Source organism: Eurosta solidaginis, chromosome 4, assembly GCF_040869045.1.
Source record: "Eurosta solidaginis isolate ZX-2024a chromosome 4, ASM4086904v1, whole genome shotgun sequence".
NCBI lineage: Eukaryota > Metazoa > Arthropoda > Insecta > Diptera > Tephritidae > Eurosta > Eurosta solidaginis.
This window is the reverse complement of record NC_090322.1, coordinates 227,090,298-227,107,366: the sequence shown is the minus strand read 5'-3', so window position 1 is coordinate 227,107,366 and position 17,069 is coordinate 227,090,298. Positions and strand designations below refer to the sequence as shown.

General features: G+C 35.0%; 1 pseudogene; it reads left to right on the top strand.

Moving 5' to 3' along the window:
* The window catches only part of LOC137248793 (protein retinal degeneration B-like), a 44,590-nt pseudogene extending 41,009 nt beyond the window's left edge, over positions 1–3,581 (top strand).
* The last annotated feature ends 13,488 nt before the right edge of the window (positions 3,582–17,069 follow it).

The following is a 17,069-nucleotide window of genomic DNA, read 5'->3' as shown; positions in this document are numbered from 1 at the left end:
ATCACCCCTGGTCCACCTTTATGGCGATATCTCGAAAATGCGACCACCTATACCACAACCACCACTCCCTTTTAAAACCCTCATTAATACCTTTAATTTGATACCCATATCGTACAAACACATTCTAGAGTCAACCCTGATCCACCTTTATGGCTATATCCCTAAATGGCGTCCACCTATAGAACTATGGCCCACTCCCTTTTAAAATACTCATTAACACCATTCGTTTGATGCCCATATTGTACAAACAAATTCTAGGGTCGCCCCTGGTCCACCTTTGTGGCGATATCTCGAAACGGCTTCCACCTATGGAACTAAGGATTACTCCCTTTTAAAATACTCATTAACACCTTTCATTTGATACCCATATCGTACAAACGCATTCTAGAGTCAACCCTGATCCACCTTTATGGCTATATCCCTAAATGGCGTCCACCTATAGAACTATGGCCCACTACCTCATAAAATACTCTTTAATGCCTTTCATTTGATACACATGTCATACAAACACATTCCAGGGTTTCCCTCGGTTCATTTTCCTACATGGTTATTTTCCCTTATGTTGTCACCATAGCTCTCAACTGAGTATGTAATGTTCGGTTACACCCGAACTTAACTTTCCTTACTTGTTAATACACGTTTTAGGTTAGTAAAAAATTGCAATCGAATGCTACGGTGCTAAGCGATGGTTATGCTGCCTATTTGGCTGGTTTACAAGTAATGGGCGGCTCACGTCCTGCCAAGGGCAATGCACGCATGGTAATTCCGCGTGGTTGCTTCAATTTACCTGGACAAGCTTCGAATTCACGGCGCAGAAGGTATGTGGATGTGCCTATAGTTTACTGTGTCCATTGTTTTATTTGTTGTAAGATCATCAAAAGTACACCTATTAATACTAAGTATTTAGTTGTACATACATATATGTATATACTATAAATAGTATACAACTATTTTAGATCTATTTAATTTAAACGATTTTGTCGGTTTGATCACAAACAAATCGCTGACTTTGTTTGGTTGAGTGTTGATTCTTAAACGATACAGGGTTTTCAAATTAAATGACACAGAGCAAATGAAACTTTTTTTTTAACCAAATTAAACTTTTTCAGGTCAAATTAAACTTTTTTCAAGTCAAAGTAAACTTTTCTTTAATCAAATGAAACTTTTTTCAGAGTGAATGAGAGTTTTTTTAAACCAAATTAAACTTTTTTGGAGTCAAATTAAACTTTTTTAAATCAAATAAAACTTTTTCAAGTCAAATTAAATTTTTCTCAAATAAAATTAAGGTGTTTTCAAAGCAAATTAAATTTTTTTTCAATTAATTGGAACATTTTTCAAATCATATAAAACTATTTTCAAATCAAATAAAACTATTTTCAAGTTAAATGAAACTTTTTGCAAAGCAAATGAATGTTTTTAAATTAGTGAAACTTTATTTAAGTCAAATGAATTTCTTTTTTTTTTTCAAGTCAAATGAAATTTTTTCAAAGCTAAAGAATTTCTTATGTCAAATCAAATTAATTTATTTTCAAATCAAATGAAACGTTTTTTCAAATCAAACGAAATCTTTGTTCAAATCAAATGACATTTTTTTAAAGGAAATGAAACATTTTATAAGGCATATTAAACTCTTTTCAAATCAAAAAAACTGCTTTCAAATCAAATGAAATTTTTTTCAAAGCAAATGTAACTTTTTTCATGTCAAAATAAACTTTCTTTCAAATCAGATGAAACTTTTGTCATATCAAATGAAACTTTCCACTTCAAATGAAGATATTTTCATTTAAGCAACAACTATTTAAATTTAGCCAAGTTATTTATGGTGAGTTTAAGGTGCAGTTAAGTAAAGCTTTGTTTGCTCCTAACACTTAGGTCGTTTTAATAAAATTCAATAAATAAAATGGCAAATACTATTGGCTTTTTTGCGACCTGCGTTCTTGTAAATATTTGGCGATTCTGCTGGCTCAAGGTCTTTTTAATAAATGAAACACATAGGTTTTTTTCTTCCGATATATTTCGGTTACACTACGATAGCCGTCCTCAGGGAACTACAAACGTAAAAACAAATTTTTATTAATAAATGAAACCAAAAACTTTACAATAAAATTGATTAAAAATATCACATACATTATTTTACACGTCCTTCCGCCGTGAAGTGGAGTTTGGTACTGGTCGTTTGTTTGTTAGTAAATATTTATAGTTGTGAGCGGAATGGTCAATATCAGTTTTAAAGTTCAGTCTAATGTGTTCTGGAGTGTTTACGATACGTAGCATTTCCAATGGAAAACGCTTATTGTAGTGTTGTTCTTGTTGGAGAATGCTCGCGCTCTCGAAGCTCGGTATATGGCCGCTAGCTGCACAGTAAGACATTAGTGCTGTTTTTTGATTATTAGACTGTTGGCAATATTTTAAATCTGATTTGTGTTGCGACAATCTGGTTTTTATACTCAGTTGAGCAGAGCTCACAGAGTATATTAAGTTTGATTGGATAACGGTTGGTTGTACATATATAAAGGAATCGAGATAGATATAGACTTCCATACATCAAAATAATCAGGATCGAAAAAAATTGGATTCAGCCATGTCCGTCCGTTAACACGATAACTTGAGTAAATTTTGAGGTATCTTGATGAAATTTGGTATGTAGATTCCTGGGCACTCATCTCAGATCGCTATTTAAAATGAACGATATCGGACTATAACCACGCCCACTTTTTCGATATCGAAAATTTCGAAAAACCGAAAAAATGCGATAATTCATTGCCAAAGGTTAAAGCGATGAAACTTGGCAGATCGGTTGACGTTATGACGCAGAATAGAAAATTAGTAAGATTTTGAACAATGGGCGTGGCACCTCCCACTTTTACAAGAAGGTAATTTAAAAGTTTTGCAAGCTGTAATTTGGCAGTCGTTGAAGATATCATGATGAAATTTGGCAGGAACGCTACTACTATTACTATATATGTGCTAAATAAAGATTAGCAAAATTGGGTGAAGAACACGCCCACTTTTTAAAAAAAAATTTTTTTAAATTCAAATTTAAAAAAAATTTAATATCTTTACTGTATATAAGTAAATTAAGTCATAATTCAACTCCAGTAATGATATGATGCAAAAAAATACAAAAATAAAAGAAAATTTCAAAATGGTCGTGGCTCCGCCCATTTTCATTTAGTTTGTCTAGAATACTTTTAATGCCATAAGTCGAACAAAAATTTATCAATCCTTCTCAAATTTGGTAGCAGCATAGATTCTGTGACGGTAACTGTTCTCTGTGAAAATGGGCGAAATGGGTGGAAGCCACGCCCAGTTTTTATACACAGTCCACAGTCTGTCCTTCCGCTCGGCCGTTAACACAATAACTTGAGCAAAAACCGATATATCTTTACTAAACTTAGCCCACGTACTTATCTGAACTCACTTTATCTTGGTATAAAAAATGGCCGAAATCCCACCATAACCACGCCCACTTTATCGATATCGAAAATTACGAAAAATGAAAAAAATGCCATAATTCTATATCGTATTTGATAAATACGATAAAGCGTTCTTTATTTTTTCAATAATTCTTTAGCAACTAAAATTTATTTAGAGTGAAAATATTTTTTTCATTTTGATGTTTTACAAAAAGTTATATAAAAAATTGTTTGATAAAATTAAAATAAACTAGTTGTTTTTTTAACAAGTGAATGTCCTACATATTTCCCCCTCCAGAGACTTTGTTTAACGATGAAGTCTCGATCTAAAGCGTACATGACGTGGAATACGACTTCTTACATGAGGGTGTATTGGAACACAAATCGTTCGAGGATCTTCACAAATATCAGTATTAAATACGAATGCTGGCTTGAGTCGATCAATTGATATTGATTTGGTACTATTATTAATATTGACGTTAAAAACTTTATCATTTCTGCTCACCACTAGATATGGACCATCATACGGTGACTGAAGAGACTTTTTAACAGCGTCGCGACGAACATATACATGAGTGCAAGTAGCAAGATCTTTGTGTACGAAAACAGAACGATTTGATTTATACGAAACTTCAATTGGACGCAGCGAGTTCATTGAAGATTTCAGTTGCTTGACAAATTCATCGGAAGGAGACAAATCATTCTTAGCGTCGAAAAAATCACAAGGAAGCTTTAAGGAAGTTCCATAAACCAGCTCAGCAGGACTGGCATTTACATCTTCACGTAAACTTGATCGCAGTCCTAACAGCACAATTGGTAAAATTTCCATCCAGTTTTTAGTGTTGTGACACATGAAAGCAGTCTTCAGCGAACGATGCCACCGCTCAATCATACCGTTGGCACAAGGATGATACGACGTAGTACGTATGCGTTGAGAACCAAGAAGTTGTGCAAGTTCCTTAAAAAGATTGGATTCAAATTGACGACCTTGATCCGTTGTAATTTTTGAAGGAACTCCAAACCGAGAAATCCACCCATGAAATAAAGCTTCCGCCACAGAACGGGCACTTATGTCAACTAAGGGAATTGCTTCCGGCCAACGAGTGAACCGATCAATGCAAGTTAAAATATACAAATATCCATGTGAGGAAGGCAATGGAACAACAAGGTCAATGTTAATATTCGAGAAACGTGAACTTGGGTTTTCATAACTACCTATCACACTATGATTATGACGATGAATTTTTGATCGCTGACAATTAGCACAAGCTTTTGACCATGTTCTAATATCTTTTTTCAAATTCGGCCATATGAAACGCTGTAGAATTATTCTAGCTGTCGCATTAGCTCCTGGATGAGACATATTGTGAATAGTATTAAAAATGTCTCTCCTAAAACCAAGTGGAATGTATGGTCTTGCATTGGATGTGGATATATCACAAAATATAGGCTTCGACGACGATGGAATTGTTATAGATTTAAAAATTAAAGATGAAGAGCTTGGATTCTCAATTAACTCTTTTAGTTCTGTATCTTCTTCTTGAGCTTTTGCTAACTCTTCATAGTGATTAGATTCGGAGGATCAATAGTCGAAATTCGTGAGAGAGTATCTGCTATAATATTTTCATTTCCTTTGATATGACGTATGTCGGTGGAAAGTTGCGAGAGAAAATCCAGTTGACGAAACTGCCGAGGCGAAGCAAAAGTAAGGGGTTTATGATCCGTATAGATTATAAAATTACGACCATCTAGCATATAGCGAAAATGCTTTACCGTAAGGTATGCCGCAAGAAGTTCTCTATTATAAGTACTGTAACGTTTCTGGGTGTCATTTAGCTTCAATGAATAGAATCCCAGAGGTTTCCAAACCTCATCAACTTTCTGTTGTAGAACACCACCAATTGCTTCGTCAGATGCATCAACCATAACAGATATCGGTGCAGAATCTATAGGATGAGTCAATAGAGTACCTCGAGATAATTCATTTTTACATTTTTCAAACGCGGATTGAGCTTCAGGTGTCCATTCGATTTGAGATTTGTCATTCTTCTTATTACCTTTCTGATAAATAAGGAGTGGAATTTGCATCTCCGCCACATGTGGCAAAAATCTTCGGTAAAAATTCAACATCGCAGTAAAACGTCGCACTTCCTTGACAGTTTTCGGTTGCGGAAAGTTTATAATTGCATCAACTTTCTCAGGAATTGGCTGAATGCCTTGAGCAGACACTAAATGGCCGAGAAATGTTACTTTATCTTGTCCAAAATGGCATTTCGCAACATTTACTGTTAGACCATATGACTGAAGGCGATTAAACAATTGCTCAAGATGAAATAAGTGTTGTTCAGAGGATTCAGAAGCAATTAAAACATCGTCGAGATAAGGGAAACAAAAGTCTAACCCTCGAAGAACCTCATGCATGAACCGCTGAAACGTTTGAGCGGCGTTACATAAGCCAAAAGTCATAAATCGGAACTCAAATAATCCGAACGGGGTAATTATAGCCGTTTTTGAAACATCGGTAGGAGCAACCGGAATTTGATTGTAGGCTCGAACTAAATCAATGGTAGAAAAAACTGACTTTCCTGAGAGCCCATAAGCGAAATCATGGATGTGCGGAATGGGATAACGATCAGGAAGAGTTTGAGCGTTAAGACGACGATAGTCTCCGCACGGACGCCACTGGCCATTTTTCTTTAATACCATATGTAACGGACTTGACCAAGAACTTTTAGATGGGCAACAAAGTCCTTGATCGACCATAAATTGAAACTCTCGTTTTGCAATTTCGAGCTTGTCCGGTGCTAAACGACGAGGCCTTGAAAATATCGGAGGACCTTTTGTCTCGATGACATGTTCAACACAATGAGGAACTTTTTTCTGATGCAACGAAGGATTCGTTAAATCCGGATATTTAGATAAAAGTTTATGATATATGGTTGAACTTACAAAAGTCTTTATCGCTGGTAACTCTCTTAATTCACATAACTTACCGGAAGAGCTCAGACCAGTTTCACAATCTACCAAACAGCCTTCTTTTAAATCCACCAACAATCCAAAATGTTTAAAAAAATCTGCGCCAATTATAGGACTGCTAATATCAGCAATAATGAATTCCCAAGCAAAGGAATGACGTAAACCAAAAGTTGGTGTTAAAAATTGAGTACCAAATGTGTTGATAACTGTACCATTAGCTGTAAAAAGTTTGTATTTGTCTTGCTTTTTGTTAGATATACCTGCTGATGGGAGAACCGACACATCCGCTCCAGTGTCTATCAACAACTTTTTGTTGGTGGACTTATCAAAGATATGTAAACGATTAATTGTAGAGTATCGGCCACTAGCTTCATCTAGTGACCGACCGGCGAGTTTCCCTGATGGTGTTGCTTGAATGAACACGGCTGTCGACAATTCCGGGCTTGAGACCTAAATCTACGATGATAATAGCACCACTCGGTTGTATTAGCTGACTTAGTTGTGTAACGCCTATGCGAATTTGAGCGACTTCTGCGTCGAAAGTGTTGTTTTTGAAGATTGCCAATAGCTGTGCTGAAAGTTGTTATTTGTTGTTGAAGATCCGATAGATTAGGAAACGATTGTATTGCTGCGATAGTTGATTGTTGTTGTACTGAAATTGCTTGAATTTTATCTGCCATTACTGCAAGTTTATCCAACGTTTCAGAAGATGTTGCCAAAACAGCTTCCGTTTGTGAAGGTAGACGTTGTAGCCACAATGTTCGCAGGAAGTCATCGGTAACTCCACCATGCGAGAGACCACGCATTTCCCGCAGAAGACAACTAGGTTTTTTGTCCCCTATGTCCAAATCGTTCAACAACTTTTGGATTCTCTTCTCCTCGGAAATTGAAAAATGATCGATGAGACGTTGTTTAAGCTGCGTATATATATTCTGAGGTTGTGCCAGAATAATATCGCTTACCTGACTTAATATATCAGATTCTAATTCAGGAAGAATCGTGAAATATTTTGTTTTCTCTGACACAATTCCGTGATGTTCGAACTGTGCCTCGATTTGTGCAAACCATATCAATGGGTTTTCCTTCCAGAATTTCGGAATTCGTAGATGAATTCCTCCTTGTGAATTGCTTGAAGATGGCACAATCGTGTTGCTGATTGTGTATAGCGGATTCGTGTTTATTGTGGTTGATTGCTGTGATGAAACGGCATTGTCTCCGGAGCGTGTATTCGGCATGATGCGTATGAATATGTTCACTGGTTCGGGGTCACCAATATATCGTATTTGATAAATACGATAAAGCGTTCTTTATTTTTTCAATAATTCTTTAGCAACTAAAATTTATTTAGAGTGAAAATATTTTTTTCATTTTGATGTTTTACAAAAAGTTATATAAAAAATTGTTTGATAAAATTAAAATAAACAAGTTGTTTTTTTAACAAGTGAATGTCCTACAATTCTATACCAACTACGAAAAAAGGGATGAAACATGGTAACTGGATTGGTTTATTGACGCAAAATATAACTTTGGAAAAAACTTTGTAAAATGGGTGTGACACCTACCATATTAAGTAGAAGAAAATGAAAAAGTTCTACAAGGCGAAATCAACAGCCCTTGGAATCTTGGCAGGAATACTGTTCGTGGTATTACATATATAAATAAATTAGCAGTACCCGACAGATGATTTTCTGGATCACCTGGTCCACATTTTGGTCGATATCGCGAGAACGCCTTCACATATACATCTAAGGGCCACTCGCTTTTAAAACCCCCATTAATACTTTTAATTTGATATCCATATCGTACAAACACATTCTAGAGTCACCATGGCCCACCCTAATGGCGATATCTCGAAAAGGCGTCCACCTATATACCTAATGTCCACTCCCTCTTAAAATGCTCAGTAACACCTTTCGTTTGATACCCATATCGTACAAACATTCTAGAGTCCCCCTGGCCCACCCTAATGGCGATATCTCGAAAAGGCGTTCACCTATAGACCTAATGCCTACTCCCTCTTAAAATGCTCAGTAACACCTTTCGTTTGATACCCATATCGTACAAACATTCTAGAGTCACCCTTGGTCCACCTTTATGGCGATATCTCTAAAAGGCGTCCACCTATAGAACTAATGATTACTCCCTTTTAAAATACTCATTACCACCTTTCATTTGATACCCATATCGTACAAAAACATTCTAGAGTCACCCGTGGCCCACCCTAATGGCGATATCGCGAAAAGGCGTCCACCTATAGACCTAATGCCCACTCCCTCTTAAAATGCTCAGTAACACCTTTCGTTTGATACCCATATCGTACAAACATTCTAGAGTCACCCCTGGCCCAACCTAATGACGATATCTCGAAAAGGCGTCCACCTATAGACCTCATGCCCACTCCCTCTTAAAATGCTCAGTAACACCTTTCGTTTGATACCCATATCGTACAAACACATTCTAGAGTCACCCCTGGCCCAACCTAATGACGATATCTCGAAAAGGCGTCCACTTATAGACCTCATGCCCACTCCCTCTTAAAATGCTCAGTAACACCTTTCATTTGATTCCCATATCGTACAAACACATTCTAGAGACACCCCTGGTCCACCTTTATGGCGATATCTCGAAACGGCGTCCACCTATGGAACTAAGGATCACTCCTTTTCAAAATACTCATTAACAGCTTTCATTTGTTACCCATATCGTACAAACATATTCTAGAGTCACCCCTGATCCCCCTTTATGGCGATTTCTCGAAAAGGCGTCCACCGATAGACCTAAGGCCCACTCCCTCTTAAAATGCTCAGTAACACCTTTCATTTGATACCATATCGTACAAACAAATTCTAGAGTCAGCCCTGGTCCACCTTTATGGCGATATCCCTAAATGGCGTCCATCCATAGAACTATGGCCTACTCTCTCTTAAAATACTCTTTAATACCTTCGATTTGATACACATGTCATACAACCACATTCCAGGGTTACCCTAGGTTCATTTTCCTACATGGTGATTTTCCTTATTTTGTCTCCATAGCTATCAACTGAGTATGTAATGTTCGGTTACACCCGAACTTAGCCTTCCTTACTTGTTAATTTTGATTTTGTTGTTCCTACGTAAACGCTGTTACATGGTTCGTTGTTTTTGCCGCCGCATGGGATTTTATATATGACATTGCTTTTTTCGGTTTCAGGTATCTTTGCTTTTGTTTTGTTAAAGAAACAAACACCTTAATGTGTTGTTAGGTTTATGCGCAGTTTTAACTTTTTCTCCGTCATAGCAATCAGACTTTGCGAGTCGTTCTGATAACCGCGGTATATATGTTACGGATTTAAAAATGGTAGGTTTTTCGGATTTTTGTTTTCCTTTGTTAGATTTTGCATTTTTAATTAATGTTTTAATAATGCTGTTCGGGAAATCATTGCTCTTCAATATATTTTCCGCTTCTCTTATTACATCGTTGTGGTACGTGTCGTCCGATATACGCAGCATCCATTGTATACAGCACATTGCTGTATTCATTATCATTGACTTCGGATGTTTTTAGTCGAAGTTAATGATTCGTCTAGAAGATATTTGCTTCTTATACCACGATAACTTTAGTTGATTTCCTCTTTTTATCACAATGGAGTCTAAATACGGTAGTTTTCCATCTTCCTCTATTTCTAATGTAAATTTAATGTTTTTATGAAAAGTGTTGAGAGCGTTGAGTGTGTTATGTACTTCTTTTCCGGGGACAATCGCGAACAGATCATCAACGTACTTTGTTAGCAATCTCGGTGGCTGTTCTAGTTTTTTTATTGTGGTGGTTAAAAGTTCTTCCATTATTATGTTCGCAATCACTGGGGGCAACGGGGATCCCATAAGCATTCCCTTTAGTTGTGTGTAAACCTGGTCGTTGAACTTGGAATAACGGTTCTCTTCAATACAGAATGTTACAATTTCCATAAATGTTTGTTTTGGTATCTTAGTCTAGTTTTTTATCAGCAGCCATTTACTTTGTATTATTTCGAGTGCTAACTGTGTTGGGATACTCGGAAACAGCGAGACCACATCGAAAGAAACCAATTTTTCATCGTCGCATATAAATGTGTTATTAATTCTCTCTTTAAAATCAATTGTATTTTTGATATTAAATGCAGAGTTCGCTGTTATGTTGCTTAAAATATTGGTGATGAATTTGCATAAACTATATGAAGGTGATCCTACGACTGAGCATACTGGTCTCAGTGGGGTTCCTTCTTTGTGTATTTTCGGGAGACCATATATCCTTGGAGGCAATGCAGTAGTTGTGGACAGTTTGAATTTTTCTTTCTTTGAAATAATCCCCATTTTAAAAAGTTTTTCCACCAGACTGTTATTTTTGCTTTGAAATTTCGATGTGGGATGTTGTCTTTGAACTCTGTAGGTCGTCAGGTCGCTTAATATATTAGTCATTTTATTTTCATAGTCATCTTTTTCCATTGCTACAGTTTTATTTCCTTTCTCAGAAGTTAAAATTTTAATGTTTTTATTTTGATTTAAAAATTTCCGCGTTTGTCCCACTGTGTCTATTATTGCACGATCTACTGCACTTTGGTTGTTTGTTTTTGTGTTGTCTTTTTTTATTAACGCAAACTTGGTACGCGCCTCCTCTTGTTTCTCCTTCTGATTGAGAGTCTGTATTAGATGCTCTCCATCGGCGATGTATTGAAAAAGAGGAAAACGTTTGTTTTCCACTGGTATCCCGTACTTCGGTCCCTTTGTCAACAGCGCTTTTAAGTTTTGTGGGAAGTCCACTTTTGTTTTGTTAACAAACCAATCTTCGTGATTTTTGTTGGTAAGAATATTATTGCGTTCACTTCGAAGTTTCTCATATTTTGATATATGATTCTCCTTTAATGTTGATGATACTTTTTTTGTAACATTATATATTTATTTTTTATTTATTTATTTTATTTATTTTTATTTTATTTATATTTGTTACACCAAAAGTACATTTACTTGGTTTAATGTTTAAACCGTACTCTGTAAGGCGTTGAAAAAGGATACGTAAATCTTTTAAATGTTGTACTTCGTCTGTACTTGCAATAAGTAAGTCGTCGATGTAAGCATATACAAAATCTAAGTCACCTACTACCTCATTTATGAATCGTTGAAAGGTTTGTGCAGAATTTCTAAGTCCGAAAGGCATTCTCATGAATTCAAACATACCGAAAGGAGTTGTAATAGCAGTTTTATAAATATCTTCTTCAGCCATAGGAATTTGGTGATATGCCCTAACTAACTCTAATTTTGAAAATATATTTTTATTATGAAGGTTCATATTAAAATCTTGAATGTGAGGTAAGGGATAACGATTGGGTATAGTTACAATATTCAATCTTCTAAAATCACCACATGGACGCCAATCATTCAACTCTTTTTTAGGTACAAGGTGAAGTGGTGATGCTACTGAAGAATTTGAAGGCCGACAAATGCCTGTTTTAACTATGAAATCAAACTTCGTTTTCGCGACCTTGTATTTTACCGGATCTTAGCGCCTGGGCTTAGAAAATGGAAGACTACCTTTTGCTACAAGTCGATGTACTGTTGTATGTTTTAGTATAATCTGGCTTTGAAATAAGTGACGGAAACGCTTTTAATAATTTTGTAAATTTATTGTCAACCACAAATAATTTAGTTAATGGAATATCATAAAAGTAGGATACTGTATTGACTGAGAGATTGGTTAATAGATCTACTAAATGTGTATGTTTAATTTCTATAAGAAGACCATATTTACAAAGAAAATCAGCGCCAATTATTGGCTTGGCTATATGCGCAATCAAAAATGTAAAGGGAAATTCACGTCTTAAACCTAAATTTACGTTTAAAAGCCTTTTCCCGTAAGTGGCAATTGTTGAGCCATTAGCTGCAGTGAGAATTATGTCTGAACGTTTCGTATGAGGAATTTTAGACGCGGGTAATACCGAAATTTCTGCTCCACTATCAATTAAAATATTTTGTTTGTTTTCTCTATCAAAAATAAATAAGCGACGCGTCGAAAATTCTAAATTTCTGTTGTTCGTCGCTGCAAGAACGGAAGAATTTAGCTTGTTGAATCTTTGTTTTTTGTTATAAGAACAAGGTTGTTCACAACTTCTAGCATTATTTCCAAATTTGTAGTGAAATCTACACAACCAATTTGGATTATTGCGCGAGTTAGAACGACGCCTAAAAGAATTTCTAAAATTGTTGCTAGAATTGGAACGCGACCTATATTTATTCCGATACATTTCTGTTTTAATTTCAGCTAACTGCAAAGAAAGTTTCTGAAATTTTTCACACATCAAAGAGGTGGTTTTAACCAAGTTTTCAACAACAGAATTTTGTGCTTTTGTATCCGAAAAATTATTAACCGAAAATACTGCATTTTTGTTTATCACTTCCCAAATATTATCTGCTAATTTTGTTAATTCGGTAATATTATTAGAACTCGAACTAGCTAAAACCATACTCAAATTTTTAGGAAGTTTACGCATCCAAATTTTCTTTAAAATATTTTCACTAAAATTTGATCCGGCTAATATAATTAATGAACGATAAAATTCTGATGGTTTAAGATCACCCATCTCAGAATCATTTAAAATTTTATCAAGTTTCGAATTTTCGCTAAGTGAGTGTCTTTCTATCAACACCTTTTTAAGTTCAGTAAATTTGTTATTAATGGGGGGAATTTGGATAAAATCCAAAATAGTTATTACCACTTCCTGCGGAAGTGCTGTAATGATATATTCGTATTTAGCGTTTTCTTGTGTAATGTTTTTAGTACTAAATTGTGTTTCGGCATGAATAAACCATGCTTCCGGACAATTAGTCCAAAATTGTGGTAGTTTTACTGAAACTGCCAAAATTTCATTTTGAGTAACATTTGTATATGGATTTGTAATTTGTTGTTGAGTAGTGTCATTTGTTAAATCTATCAAAGAGTTATTTAAATTATTAGCAAATGTAGATGTTTGTGTATTATGTTGTGGTGAACGAAACATGTTAATTTAAATGAAAAGGAGTTTACGAACAAAAAAAAAACTGTAAAATCAATCAGTAATTTTATCGGAAAATGTATTAAATATCAATATTTGTATCACTTGATATTCATTCACCAGCAATATAAATTTTAATCAATTCACATACCTTAAACTTCTAGTTATTGTATTTAAATTATTAGAAAGCATCTTTCCAATGGCATTTGTAATTTGCAATGGTATTTATTATTTTGCAATGTCATTAATGATTTTATTTAAAAATACAGCAGCGTGTGATGATCTTGATTATAGTAATAAAATGATACTTTTTGTTGAAGGTATGGTATTTGATCCCAACTTATGATACGGTTTAAATTGGTTGAGGAGTAGTTTAACCGAAAATTGTTGATTGTTGTTATTGGTAGAGAATATGGAAATTTGATAGAAGAAAAATTTGTATTGCACAATGTTGAGGATTGTCGATATATGATAGAGTTTTAATTTTATAATTGTTTTATTTTTGTTCACTATTGTAGTAAAGTTTTTAAGATTCTTGATCAACTAATTTGTTGATGTTGAAGTGAAAGTTTCACATATAAATTATTTGTAAATAATAGTCTACGTTTTTAATCAAAACTCTCTTTAAATGTTTTTACACTATAAAAATTAGTTAATATATTTTTGGAATGTCTCTGTTATTTAAATTCTATATAAAATAGCCTTTGAATTGTAAAATAATCACTGCATTAATGGTTTGGCTTTTGTGTACGTTCAAGTAATTTAAATATTTGACATGTGTTTAGTATATTTGATAGTAGGCAGACACAAAATATATTAGAAAAACTATCCAGTGGTTGACAACGATGCAGTCTTAAAGTCTCCTGGCAGGATCACCAATGTAGTTATTGAAACCATGTTTTTATTTTATTAAAAAACTTTAAATTATATTTTTTAAAACGCCTAAATGTATGCGTCAAATTCTTCTTTTTTTTTTACAACAAGAGTGACCCTAGTTGTATATGTGAAGGCGTTTTCGAGATATCGACCAAAATGTGGACCAGGGGGATCCAGAACATCATATGTCGGGTACGCTAATTTATTTATATATGTACTACCACGAACAGTATTCCTTCCAAGATTCCAAGGGCTTTTGATTTCGCCCTGCCAAACTTTTTCATTTTCTTCTACTTAATATGGTAGGTGTCACACCCATTTTACCAAGTTTTTTTCTAAAGTTATATTTTGCGTCAATAGACCAATACAATTACCATGTTTCATCCCTTTTTTCGTACTTCGTCTATAATTATGGCATTTTTTCATTTTTCGTAATTTTCGATATCGAAACAGTGGGCGTGGTCATAGTCGGATTTCGGCCATTTTTTACACCAATACAAAGTGAGTTCAGATAAGTACACGAACTGAGTTTAGTAAAGATATATCGATCGTTATCGTGTTAACGGCCGAGCGGAAGGACAGACGGTCGACTGTGTATAAAAACTGGGCGTGGCTTCAACTGATTTCGCCCTTTTTCACAGAAAACAATTATCGTCCTAGAATCTAAGCCTCTACCAAATTTCATAAGGATTGGTAAATTTTTGTTCGACTTATGGCATTAAAAGTATCCTAGACAAATTAAATGAAAAAGGGCGGAGCCACGCTCATTTTGAAATTTTCTTTTATTTTTGTATTTTGTTGCAACATATCCTTACTGGATTTGAATTTTGACTTAATTTACTTATATACTGTAAAGATATTAACTTTTCTTTTAAAATTTGAATTAAAAAAAATTTTTTTTAAAAAGTGGTCGTGGTCGTTCTCCGATTTTACTAATTTTTATTAAGCAGACATATAGTAATAAGAGTAACGTTCCTGCCAAATTTCATCATGATACCTTCAACGACTGCCAAATTACAGCTGGCAAAACTTCTAAATTACCTTCTTTTAAAATTGGGCGGTGCCACGCCCATTGTCCAAAATTTTACTAGTATTCTATTCTGCGTCATAAGTTCAACTCACCTACCAAGCTTCATCGATTAATCCGTATTTGGTAATGAATTATCGCACTTTTTCGATTTTTCGAAATTTTCGATATCGAAAAAGTGGGCGTGGTTATTGTCCGATATCGTTCATTTTAAATAGCGATGAGTGCCCATGAACCTACATACCAAATTTCATTAAGATACCTCATAATTTACTCAAGTTATCGTGTTAACGGACAGACGGACGGACGGACGGACATGGCTCAATCGAATTTTTTTTCGATACTGATGATTTTGATATATGGAAGTCTATATCTATCTCGATTCCTTTATACCTGTACAACCAACCGTTATCCAATCAAAGTTAATATACTCTGTGAGCTCTGCTCAACTGAGTATAAAAATACCAAAATAAGAAAACCATCAAATCGAAAAAACACACAAAATGGGAAAACAACAAAAAACTGGTTTTCCAGTTATCAATACAAAACGAAAAAACCCTTTTTCGAATTTACTGTGCAAAAAGTTATGAGATACCGGGACACCTATTTATCGGGTACAATTTTGCAACTTCTCGTCCAAGCGAAATGCAAAATTGTGACTATTATTTTCATTTCTATATTCATATGTACATATGTATATGTAGCAAGCATGCGTATTTATGTATTCACATATTTACGTATTTATATGGCGGCCGCCGTGGTGTGATGGTAGCGTGCTCCGCCTACCAAACCGGAGACCCTGGGTTCACACCCCGGGCAAAGCAACATCAAAATTTTAGAAAGAAGCTTTTTCAATTAGAAGAAAATTTGTCTAAGCGTGGTCGCCCCTCGACAGTATTAGGCAAGCATTCCGTGTGTATTTCTGCCATGAAATGCTCTCAGTGAAAACTTATATGCCTTGCAGATGCCGTTCGGAGTCGGCATAAAACAAGTAGGTCCCGACCCGCCAATTTGTAAGAAAAATTAAAAAGGAGCACGACGCAAATTGGAAGAGAAGTTTGGCCAGTTGATTCAACATCTTGTTGCGATGGATAAAAATTGACAGTCATTTCGGTTGAATTGACCCGTAATTCGGTTAATTTTACCAGTATTTTTCTTTCAGTGTTTGATTCGAAACTTTCATACATGTGGCAGCCTTGTTAAAATGTTTCTCTCTGCCACGTCACCGGGTACACAGGTGAGTATTAAGCGCACTGCCACCCAAACTGGCTAAGTCGCTTTTGAGATAGTGGCAATTAAAAGAAAAAAGTGTTATATGGGATATATGTAATTAAGTCTAGGTGGAAACCCTTATGTTAACAAAATAATTAGTTACATATGTATCATTAATTTAAACTAGACTGTAGGGTTTTGCCCGATTAAAGGCAAACTAAAGAAAGCGTAAAATACAGGTAAAGTGGCAACCCTTTTTAAATATTATGAGAATAAAATGGTATATTAAATTTGTGACGAATCTACAAACTGTAAGTATTTAAAAGAGATGGGATAGACCCACCAATAAGTATACGAAAATGAACAGGATGATGAACGGATTGGATTTAGCCATGTCCGCTTATCTGTCTGTCTGTTTGAATGCAAACTAGTCTCTCAATTTTTGAGATATCTTGTTAAAATTTAGTAGGCGGGTGTATTTTGATTAGACAGAAAAGAAGTTTTTATTTCATTTATTCTTCAGTTTATCAGATAAAAGCTTCAAATTTTGCTTTCGTAT